Below are 12,657 nucleotides of genomic sequence, written 5' to 3' on the forward strand. Positions count from 1 at the left end.
AAATGAGTTTAAAACATTTAAAAACATTTTGGATTGACTCAAAAACATGTAGATAAATTAAAACACATTTAAAACTTGTTTTTGAGTACATTTACATGTTTTTGAAATGCTTTGAAAATGTTTAACAAAGTTTTCAATAATTATTTTCACCAAATAACTTAGGAAATATAAATAAAAATGTATCTTAAATGTTGTTACATCAAAAGCTTGGGACATCAGAGGACATGTTTAAAGGACATGTTTTGCTCACTTTTTAACAATGGCCTAATTGTCCGGGCTCTAAGTTGCCCTAACCCACACCAGTCATCATCCCAATAACTAATACTATTACCATCACCCACCGCCCATCTCAGTCCATTAACTTTTTTAAGTGAAGCCCAAATGGTAGATATGTTTCTTTTCTCCCGTCCTTGTTCATTTCCTAGGAGATATTTGCTAGCCTAGACTTTAACCTAGAGAACATCTTGCTCGTGAATCAACCTCCAATCGAGTTTCAACATAAGGACTTGGTTTTTAAACTTCAGAGTTCTAATCCCACGACCACCAAATTCCTTGGGCTTAGATAGATTACCCAATTAGTAAGGTGTGATTTTATTGCTTCATTGGATTAACACATTAACACATGATTTGCTACATCAAAGAGTTCTAATGCATTTGAAACATTTCTAGTTAGAATCTTAACTTAATCAAACTCTAGCATCACGTCAATGTGACAGATTAAACTAATTATTATTTTTAATTAATCTCACAATATTTTTTTTCAAATAATCTCATGAGATTGAGCAATTATCTTTTTTTCAACTATTATTTATTTATTTTGCAGTTAACTTTCTTTATAATATCTCTATTTGTCCGCTTTCGAGATGTTGCCATCAAATAAAGTAAGTGAGAATTATGTTCACAAAAGATAGAAAATAGGAATCAAATTAACACAATTAAAAGACGAATAATAGGTGCATGCATTATTGCTTTTATGCATCTTTTATTTTAAATTCTTTCATATGATTAATTATAAAATTCATAAATCTAACAACTTCAATGAATCAATATGAGTTATTCAATTAAATTAATTAATTTATCATGAGTTACTAAATTCAAGTAATTAATTTATAAGTTTATGATGTTCCAAATTAATAGTAGAATATTTAATTAAGAAATTTAATAGTTTATTAAATTAATATTTTAATTCCACTCATTGAAGATTATATGAAATTTAATCACTTTATTGAAGTAATATTTTAATTAAGATAATTTTCATTTAATAAATGATAATTAATAGGCTTGATTATATGAAACAGTGATAAACCATAAATATAACATGTTTTAATCCCATGCTTAGTGTATTTTACGATTATTTATTAATTAATTTGGTGAATTAGATGCTCCTAATCCTTTAATTTCATGTTTTATACTTAGGAGAGCATAGGGGAACAAAAGGAGTAGAAAACGAGTCAAAAATAGAAGAAATCAGCTGATTTAAGACTATTTCCAAACGGGTTGAGCACACGCCCATGTGAGCCATACGGGTTGCCCACATGCCCATATGGCAGCCCGTGTCGATATCGCTCCCTGTTTCCCAAACACACAGAAAAAGCCAATTTTTAGGGTTTCTGAGCATTCTAAAGTCTATAAATACATACTAGAAGAAGATCTAAGGGGGACACACAGAGTAGAAAGTAGAAATTACTCGAAGGAAGCCATTGGAATCATCTCTAAAGCAGATCTCCTTCAAGACTGAAGATCTCCCTCCAATTTCTCTCGAAGTTTTTGGGTTTCTTATGTTTTGTTGTTTTCCTATTTTTGAGATGTTTTCCTATTACATTATGAATTAAACTCCTTAAATACCTAGGGAGGATGAAACCTACGATGGATCTTATTATTTAAATATTTGAATTACATGATAAATACTTGTTCTTGTTCTTAATTATGTGTTCTTAATCCTTGCCTTAATATTTTTAGGATATTAATCCAAGTTTGATGTGCTTATTCAGTGGAGCAACAGTCCCTGTTTAAGAGTAGATCTAGCATAATTAAGCGGAGTTGCATGCAACCCTAGAAATAGAGTGACATAAATCTGCCAGATTAGAGTCAAATCTAATAAGGGAATCCATAGATCAAGTTAATGCGACAATAGGGGTTTTAATTAGAAAGAGATTTCAATTAATCAACCTACAGTCAGCTATTTTTAGTCTCGAAAGAGATATTAACATAATTTAGGGATTTCTATGAATCAAGACAAGTGAATAAATCGTTAGATTCAGAATCGGAATAATAAGTGAAGTCTAGGTGGATTTTTCCTTGGGTATTGTCTTTATAATTGGTTTATTCGATTATTTCCTTCACTCTCTGTCGCGTTCATTAGTTAATTAGTTTAGTTAATTTTAGATTAAAATAAATCTCTTTTATTTTAGGCTAAATAATAGAAAGATAGTTAATACTAATACTTTTAGTCCTTATGGATACGATATTCAAGATTCATCATAGTTATACTACCATTCGATAGGTGCGCTTTCCTTAGTCATGATCATAGTCTAGTTTAGTGATTCATAAAACGATCATCAAGTTTTTGGAACCGTTGCAGGGACTGAGATATTAGGAATGCTTGATTTTTATTAATTTAGCCATTTTTATTTTTATTGCATTTTATTTTAATTTTAATTTTTGTTTACTATCTTTTCTTTTGTTTGCTCCTGGCAGGTTCCTTTAGTTTATGACTAGAAAAAACCCGTCAGGACCTCTACTTTTTGACAGTGAAATTGAAAACGCAGCTCGTAGAAATTGTAGAGAAATAAGGCAGAGTTTACAATACATAGAGGAAGAGCACGAAGATGATACCAATATTACCGAGGAGATGGCGGAAAATTAGAATAATCTGCTACCTCCTATGGTTGCCTCGAATTCTGTAAATCAAAATCCTGCTCCTCTTACTATTTACGATTATACTAATCCCACATTACTGGGGCTGAATCGAGTATTGTTAGACCTGCCATTGCTGCAAATAATTTTGAACTGAAACCTAACACTATACAAATGATTCAACAGTTTGTTCAGTTTGATGGTTTGCAGGATGAAGACCCAAATACTCATTTGGCCAATTTTTTAGAGTTCTGTAATACTTTCAAGGTAAATGGTGTTTCTGACGATGCCATTCACCAACGACTATTCCCCTTCTTGTTGAGAAATAAGACTAAACAGGTGTTGAACTCCTTACCACGAGGGTCCATCACTACTTGGGATCAAATGACCGAGAAGTTTTTATTAAAACATTTCCCACCGGCTAAGATAGCTATGTTGAGGAACATATCTCGTCCTTCATGCAAATGGATTTAGAAACTTTATATGATGCATAGGAGAGGTATAAGGATCTTTTGAGAAGGTGTCCTCACCATGGGTTACCTTTATGGCTACAGGTTCAGACTTTCCACAATGATTTGAACCCTTTAACTAGGCAAATGATCGATGCAGCTACCGGTGGTACTATAAATAATAAAACACCTGATGAGGCTTATGAGTTCATAGAGGAGATGTCACTAAATAATTATCAGTGGCAAGTTATGAGGATAAAGCCGACAAAAGCAGCCAGTGTTTTTAATGTTGATGCGGTTACCATTTGTCAAATCAGGTAAAAATTTTAAATAGAAAGATTGATAGTTTATGTGGTTCTACACAGGTACATCCAGTGATGCAGTGTGACACGAGTGGAGGTGGAATGAGCAATTCAGAAAATTTACCCTATGGTCCTACCATGGAAAATGAGAAAATGAATTATATGGGTAATAATCCTAGACCTCAAAACAATCCTTACAGTAATACCTACAATACAGGTTGGAGGAACGACCCAAATTTCTCATGGGGAGGTTAAGGAAATCAAGGAACAGCAGCCCTCTGGGCTTTCAGCAGCAACCTTATCGGTAAGAAAAGAAACCGAACCTTGAAGAGATGTTTGAAAATTTTATTTCAGTGTCAAAAACTGGTTTCCAAAATATCGAGACGGCTTTGAAAAATCAGCAAGCATCAATTCAATGGCTCAAAAATTAAATTGGGCAGCTTGCTAAACTAGTTTCGGAAAGGCAACAAGGTAGTTTGCCTAGTAACACTGAATCCAACCTAAGAGAGCATATAAAAGTGGTTACATTAAGGAATGGGAAAGTGTTAACTGAACCTAAAAAGAAGTTGCCACAAGAATCTGATAAGGAAAAGGACGAAGAAGTAAAACCCGAAGAAAGTGTAAACCGATGCTTAGAGAATATAAACCACCGTTCCCATGTCTAGCAAAGTTGAAGAAAGACTGTATGGATGCACAATTTGGTAAATTTCTTGAACTTTTTAAACAGCTACATATTAACTTACCTTTTTTTGAAGCTATTTAGCAGATACCTATATACGCTAAATTTCTGAAGGAGCTTCTAACAAATAAAAGGAAGTTTGAAGAGCTATCTACTGTGGAACTCAATGAGGAATGTTCAGCTATTCTTCAAAACAAGCTACCAACCAAGTTGAAAGACCCAGGAAGTTTCACTATTCCCTGTTTAAATGGTAGTTTGAATATTGAGAAAGCATTAGCTGATTTAGGTGCCAGTATTAATTTGATGCCTATAAAATGTTCAAATAGCTTGGTCTTGAGGAACCAAAGCCCACTAGGATGAGTATTCAATTAGCTGATAGATCTGTTAAGTATCCTAGGGGTATTATTGAAGATGTTCTTGTGAAAGTAGATAAATTCATATTCCCTATTGATTTTGTTGTGCTTGACATGGATGAGAATGTTGAGGTACCTTTAATTTTAGGTCGCCCATTTTTAGTTACTACTAGAGCTATCATTGATGTAGGTGACGGTAAACTTGTGATTAGGGTAGGTGACGAAGAGATTATTTTTAAAATTTATGATGCCATGCGATTCTCTAGAGAACAAGATGATTCCTGTTACTTTATTGACTCTATTGATCATTCTATTCAAGATTCTCTTTAGGAAATCATTCATAAAGACACGTTGGAACTATTTCTTGTCCAAGGAGAGGAAGCTAATGATGATACCACTGAGATAAGGAAGATAAAAATTGATTTAAACTCTAATGAGTCTTCCCCAAGACAAAAAAAGTATGAGGGTATTGAAATAAACGATGAACTAAAACAAAAATCTTTTATTGAAGAACCCCCAAAATTAAAACTGAAGCAATTACCAAATCACTTAGAGTATGCGTTTCTTGGAGACAATTCAACACTACCAATGATTATTGCTTCCAACGTGCAACCTAATGAGAAAAATGAGTTATTACAAGTACTGAGGGAGCATAAAAGAGCCATAGCTTGGAAGATTTCTGATATTAAAGGGATCAGCCCTTAGTTCTACACCCACAAAATTTTAATGGAAGATGAATATAAACCATGTGTGCAAGCTTAAGACGACTGAATCCCAACATGAAAGAAGTTGTTAAAGCCAAGGTAATTAAACTTCTAGATGTTGGTATTATTTATCCTATTTCAGACAGTACTTGGGTAAGTCCTATGCAGGTTGTTTCAAAGAAGGGGGGCATGACTATTGTAGCCAATGAGAAGAATGAATTAATTCCAACAAAAACAGTTACAAGTTGGAGAGTTTGCATTGACTACAGGAAATTGAACGATGCCATGAGAAAAGATCACTTTCCCTTACCATTCATTGATCAAATGTTAGAAAGATTACCTGGGCATATGTTTTATTGTTTCCTAGATGGACTTTCTGGTTACTTTCAAATTTCGATAGCTCTTGAGGATCAAGAGAAGGCAACATTTACATGTTCATACAGTACGTTTGCTTATCGTAGAATGCCTTTTAGATTATGTAATGCTGCTGCCACGTTTCAACGCTGCATGTTAGCCATCTTTGATGAACTTCTAGAAGACATTATGGAGGTGTTTATGGACAACTTCTCGATATTTGGTAATTCTTTCCATCTTTACCTTAAAAATTTAAAACGAGTTCTGATGAGGTGTGAGGAGACGAACCTTGCGCTTAATTGGTAAAAGTGTCACTTCATGGTTCGAGAAGGGATTGTATTAGGTCATAAAATTTCTAGTAAAGGGATTGAGGTTGATAAAGCAAAAATTGAGACAATAGAGAAATTACCTTCTCCTAGTTCAGTTAAGGCTATTAGAAATTTTATAGGACATGCTGGGTTTTACAGAAGATTTATTAAAGATTTTTCTAAAATAGCTAAGCCTATAACAAAACTACTAGAAAAAGACGTACTTTTCAATTTTGATCAGGAATGTTTAGAAGCATTAAATACTCTCAAAGACACATTAATAAATGCTCCAATTATAATTGAATCTGATTAGAATTCACCTTTTGAACTAATGTGTGATGCAAGTGATTTTGCAATAGGAGCAGTTCTTGGACAGTGAAGAGACAAGCATTTTCAATTTATTTATTATGCTAACAAAACCTTAACAGCCGCATAAGAAAACTACACTACCACATAAAAAGAATTGCTAGCTGTGGGCATTCGATAAATTTAGATCATATCTGTTATTATATAAAGTTGTTGTTTACACTAACCATTCAGCTCTTCGTTATCTCATAGCTAAGTCTGATGCACAACCTCGACTCATAAGATAGATTCTACTTTTACAGGAATTTGATTTGGAAATTCAAGATAAGAAAGGGGCTGAAAACCTTGCAGCAGACCACATTTCTAGGCTTGAAAACCCACATGTCAAAGAGCTTGATGAGAGTGAGATAAATGACTCATTTCTTGAGGAGCAACTCTTGGTTATATCTGACTCTGAGGTACATTGGCTTGCAGATATCGCAAATTACTTAGCTGCTAACATCTTACCAAAAGGATTGACACATCATCAAAAGAAGCGATTCTTTGTCGATGTGAAAAATTATTTTTGGGAGAATCATTTTCTTTTTTGTATATGTGCAGATCAAGTAATTAGAAGATCTGTTACAAAGTCAGAGGCAAGCAAAATCCTAAAACATTACCATTCAGAACCAGCAGGAGGACATTACAGTGGGACTAGGACAGCACATAAAACACTCGAATCAGGTTTTTATTGGCCCACACTGTTCAAAGACACTAACAGGTATGTCACTTCTTATGATAGATTCCAGAGAACAGGTAATATCTCTAAACGCGATGAAATGCCTCAAACGTATATACTATTATGTGAGATATTTGATGTATGGGGCATTGATTTTATGGGTCTATTCCCTAGATCCTTTGAGAATAAATACATCTTAGTAGCGATTGATTACATGTCAAAATATGTAGAAGCTCAAGCTTTACCTACTAATGATACCAGAGTGGTAGTGAGATTTCTTAAGAAGCTCTTCTCTCGATTCAGAACACCTAAAGTGATCATCAGTGATAGGGGTACTCATTTTTGTAATGCTCAATTCGTCAAAGTCCTTAAAAAATATGGAGTGCACCAAAGAACCGCTACCCCTTATCATCCTCAAACTAGTAGACAAGTTGAAGTGTCACTTCATGGAGCTTAAATGTATCCTAGAGAAAACTGTAGAATTGAATAGGAAAGATTGGGCGGTAAAAGTAGACGACGCTTTATGGGCCTATAGAACTGCTTTTAAAACTCCCATAGGAACATCTCCTTACAAAATTCTTTATGGGAAAAGTTGTCATTTACCATTTGAGTTAGAGCACAAACCATTTTGGGCTATAAAATTCCTAAATTATGATCTCAAACTTGTAGGTGAGAAGAGGTTGATGCAGTTGAATGAGTTAGATGAATGGCGAACAAATGCTTATGAGAACTCACAACTATATAAAGAAGCAACAAAGCAACGTCATGATGCTCGTTTGAAGCAGCCCAAGCAATTTACAGCCAGAGATCTTGTTTTGTCATATAATTCAAAGCACAAATTGTTCCCTGGAAAGCTGAAATCAAGATGGTCAGGTCCATTTGTAGTCCAAACCGTCTTTCCCTACCGCATAATAGAGGTAAGTCACCCAACGTACAGCACATTCAAGGTAAACGATCATCGACTTAAGCTTTATAATGGTGAGGACTTTAGAGATGATAGAGAGCAGCTTCAGCTCTGTGAACCTTCGTAATAGAGAACACAAGTTAAGTCTAGCTTAAGTCTTTAAATAAGCATTTCTCGAGAGGCAACCCGAGTATTAACACTGCTAATTTCCTAATTTTAACAACATTAAAATGTAGGTTTTTGACCCACTCAGCCTGGACGTACGGGCATGTACAAGGCCGTGTCACTTAAGATGGGCACGATAATAAGTTACATGGTCGTGCAATGTGGCCGTGTAACCCACACGTCCTGGACACACGGACGTGTCCTTAGTAATATGGATTTTGAGACTTAGCTTTTAAAATTTGATAAATTCAACAGTGAAATACACGGCCTGGCGACACGGCCTGGACACACGGGAGTGTCATTGGCCGTGTTGAGCCTGGAGCTAAATTTTCCCAAATATCAACAGAGACACGACCTAAATTTTCACACGGCCTGGACATACGAACATGTCCTTGGCCGTGTGAAAACTGGAGCTAAATTTTTAATTTTAAACCAAGTTAGAGAGCTACACGAGCGAGAACACGACCGTGTGTTCGGACACACGGGCATGTGGGAGACCACACGGGCGTAGGAGAAGCAAACAACATTACACATGGCCGTACGACACGGCCGTGTGGACCACACGTCTTAGACACACGGGCTTGTCCTAGGCCGTGTGAAAATTGGAGCTTAATTTTTCAAATTTAAAAAAAAAAGTCAAAGAGCTATACGGGCAAGACACATGGCCGTGTGTTCGGACACACGGGTGTGTGGGAGACAACACGGGCATGGGAGAAGTGAACAACACTGCACACAGCCGTGCGATACGACTGTGTGAAGACTGGGCTTAGGAATTTAATAGTACACGGGCTATACAGAGGCCACACGGCCGTGTGACTCGGTGGTGTGGCCCAACACGGACCACTACACGACCATGTTACCCATAAAACCTCCAATCCCTAATTTTATTTTTACTTTTGTTTTCTTTCCCATCTCCTTCATCCCTAGCTGCCGTAACTCCCCTACCCCCACCGCCTGGCCACTAGCCTCTCTAATGTCCCTTCTTTTTTCTCTTTCCCGACCAGCCACCCAAGCCCCACTCTTCTCCTCCACGACGCACATTTCCCCCACCCGCACCTTCCCCCCTTCTCCCTCCTTTCTACCAACCACCACCGACCCCCTCACCAAACCGCATTGCACAACAAATCCCCATCTCCCCTCACGCACCTGACCCACGACGAACCGACCCACCGCTGAACCACCGTACCTCTATTTCCATTATTGGCCATCGTCGATTTTCATTTTTCTCCCCTTTTTTTTCATTTGTTTATTATTCTTCTTCGTCCTATTATTTTACTTTTTTTCTTATTATCATTTATTTTCTTGCTTATATTCATTGCTAATCATCACTGTCTTCTTGATTTTTCTACTGTTGTTTATTTATTCACTTCTCCTGATGTATTTTGGGATAGTTCTTGAATTGATTAGGTTCATATTTGATGCTAGTTTAGCTTCATTCCATAGAATTTCAAATACAGTTTGTTGGTTCTTTTGTTGATAGTTTTACTTATTCATTTTATTATTGATTCTTATCAGTTTAATTATTCATGCTACATTTTTATTTGGTTTTAGTATCCTGATGATTAGTTTGCTGATGTTCGCGGTTCTTTTTCTTAGTCCATTTGATGCATTTCACTTTAATTATTATCTTTAGCATGCTTCAGTTTTCATTCATATTTGTTTTAGGAGTAATTTCTTATTTAGGACTACTTCGATTTTTGTCTTCTAATTTGGTGATTATTTTATTTATTAATTTCAATCTTTTACTTAAAGATACATTATGAAAAACACTCGAGGCAAGTCCAAATTCGCTGTCCCCTTTTCGAAAAACAGAAGGGCCCCGATGGGACCTCCTCCTCAAGCACATCTACCGAGGCTCGCCATCCTTATTTTTTATTTTTGGCGGGCCCCCAGGAGGACCTGTATCAGTTACTTCGATAGGACCACTTGGCTTAGGGCGCTGCATTGATTGGGCCGCATTAGAGCAGGTCTATTTAGCTAAAGAGGTGTGTGTGATTATTACCACAACCCTGGGATAGGTTCTTAGAGCCCACTTACACAGAGCTCACCTTAAATTTCGGTACCATATTTTCTGTCCAGTAGGTCATGTCAGTCCATGACGAGTCTAACACCATCACTTTCCGCCTCGGTGGTTTGGTGTAACATATGAGCGTCCCAGAGTTTGGTGTTGCTTTGGGACTCTACACAGAGGAATTCATGAGCGTCGAGGACTTTCTTCAACTTCATAGGCATATTCATCACTCGCCCTCGCGCTGTTGGACTAATCTCACAAGTGGCCTGACAAACTATGATGCGAGTCGCTCGAAGGCGACATCTCTCCCACCAGCCCTACGGTACCTTCATGCTCTTTTAGCTCATACATTGACAGGTCAGACAGAGAGCACAAGAGTAGTTAGTACTTATGATGCATATTTCCTATGGAGCATGGCCCATGACCATATTATTGACTTGGCATACTTCATCGCGCTATCTTTCCGCCATCAGACTGAATGTCATAAGAAGGGCCCCACCTATCTCGGCCCTTACGTGACTCGTCTCATTCGACGCTTCGGTTTACTCGACACATTGGAGCAGTCCTCGACACTTACACTTGTTGGCCAGATATCCCCTCAGGGCATCTTGAGCATGATTCACATGAGGATAATCGCGCAGCGACGTGGAGTGGACCCCCTCAGTACAGACTATTTCAATCTGACGTTCAGCATGACCCAGAGGACTTCATTGATGATATTCCTCCCTACCACGAGGATCCACATCCACCACCACCTTCGAGTCACCGCCCTACTCATTCTGCTGTTACCCTTGCAGACCTCTCGGAGCGATTTACTCGATTCGAGTAGCAGTGCTTTTAGAGGTTCGACAACATCGATGCCACTCTGTAGCAGATATGTTAGCACTTTCATATTTCATCGTCAGCACCAACGGTTCACGATGCTGACTTCTCTGATGATTCTTTATGTTTATTTTTATTTTTATTTTTATCCTTATTTTTATTTTTCTCTTTATATTTTGAACTCTATTTTAATTATTATGGTTGTTTCTAATCGAGTAACCCTTTTTAATATTCTTCAGTATTGTGTTTATCTTTTTATCAGTTGCTCAGAATTTTGCACTACCTCTACATTTATCTACAATCACGCTTTTCACTATTTTAAGAATTTCATCCAACAGTCAGGGCAGTTTCAATTCTTTCCATCTCTTATGATATTTTGTTTACTTTATGATTATATTTGTTTGTACATTGAGGACAATGTACATCTTAAGTGTGGGGAAGTTATTAATATGATTATTTGAAAATCCCTGAATTCTGCCTTGTGTTTTTAAGCAATTTTCTCATATCATTATTAGAATGAACTTTTCCTCGGTTTATGATTCTTATTGATATATTTTAGATTAAATTCATAGGTATTTGTGCATTGATGGTTCAAACTTTAAGACACTAGAGAATCAAGCATGATAAGTCTATTTTTAGAATTAAAATTTTTAGGTTGTTTCCCTAAATTGAGGTATTACCTTGAAGTTTGAAATTTGCAAGATTGACATCAAAAGTCATAATTTTTGTGAGATTTTGAACCTTTAGAGCATACATTTTTTTTCTTGCTCACTTTGTTATTGGTTATGAGTGTGTCAATATTGAATTTTTATTCTAGAACTTGCTTCGATTATACATGTTGAGACCACACCTTTGATTTGATATACTAAGATGATAAAGGCACCTAGGTTTTAACCCACTTATCCCATAAAAAGCCTACCTTCATAATTAACCCTTAGTGAACCCTTTTGAGCCTAACAAACCATTTCTTGATTTACCCATTAATATTAATCCATAACTCATTTTTGATTCATTGAGAATTGTTCTCGTTTTATTGACTTCCTTTTTGTCGAAATTTGATTTGGTTAGTTTCCTAACTATGTTCTTTTATCCCAATTATTAATTTTTCTCTTAATATCTATTTTATTCTTATTCATTTAAAAAAAATTCGAAAAAATACATATGTTATTATACATTTATGTTGATTATTTCTAGTTCTTTGGTTTGAGCTTAAGTAGTAAATCTCATATTCTGAGAATAAGCTCATTTTATTCTTGAATTATTTTGATTGATGTAATTATTCAGTATTAGTTTAGTTTTTCTAGTTAGGTAATTTATCAATTCAATCTCGATTCTAACTTTCTTGTTCAGCCTTTAACCGCACCTTTAACCCAAGCCCCATTACAACCCTTTAAAAGACCTTTTGATTTGTGTGTCATCTCATTATAGTGGTAGAGATTTGATTTTCATACAAGCTTATGATAATAATTTTTCACGTTTGACTCTTAAGTGCTTAATTTTTTGAACCTTAAACACTTTAAGTGATTTGAGTGAACCTTTAGTGAGGATGTCAAATCTTGTCAGTTTTGAATTAAGAGTAATTACTTAGATAAGGGGAAATACCTATGTTTTCATGCTTTAAAAATGTTAGACTTTGATTGTTTGTGTATTTAGTACTCTTTTAGTTGAATTATCAATGTGTGGTTATTTGTGAATTATGATAAAACATTATTAATTGAATTATGAG

General features: G+C 35.8%; 1 non-coding gene across 1 annotated transcript; it reads right to left on the reverse strand.

Moving 5' to 3' along the window:
* Window positions 1–3,288: 3,288 nt before the first annotated feature.
* On the reverse strand, window positions 3,289–3,394 carry LOC128290798 (small nucleolar RNA R71). The gene has a single exon (XR_008280584.1). It is a non-coding gene; the product is annotated as a small nucleolar RNA R71 (small nucleolar RNA).
* Window positions 3,395–12,657: the final 9,263 nt, after the last annotated feature.

This window comes from Gossypium arboreum, chromosome 3 (assembly GCF_025698485.1).
Source record: "Gossypium arboreum isolate Shixiya-1 chromosome 3, ASM2569848v2, whole genome shotgun sequence".
NCBI lineage: Eukaryota > Viridiplantae > Streptophyta > Magnoliopsida > Malvales > Malvaceae > Gossypium > Gossypium arboreum.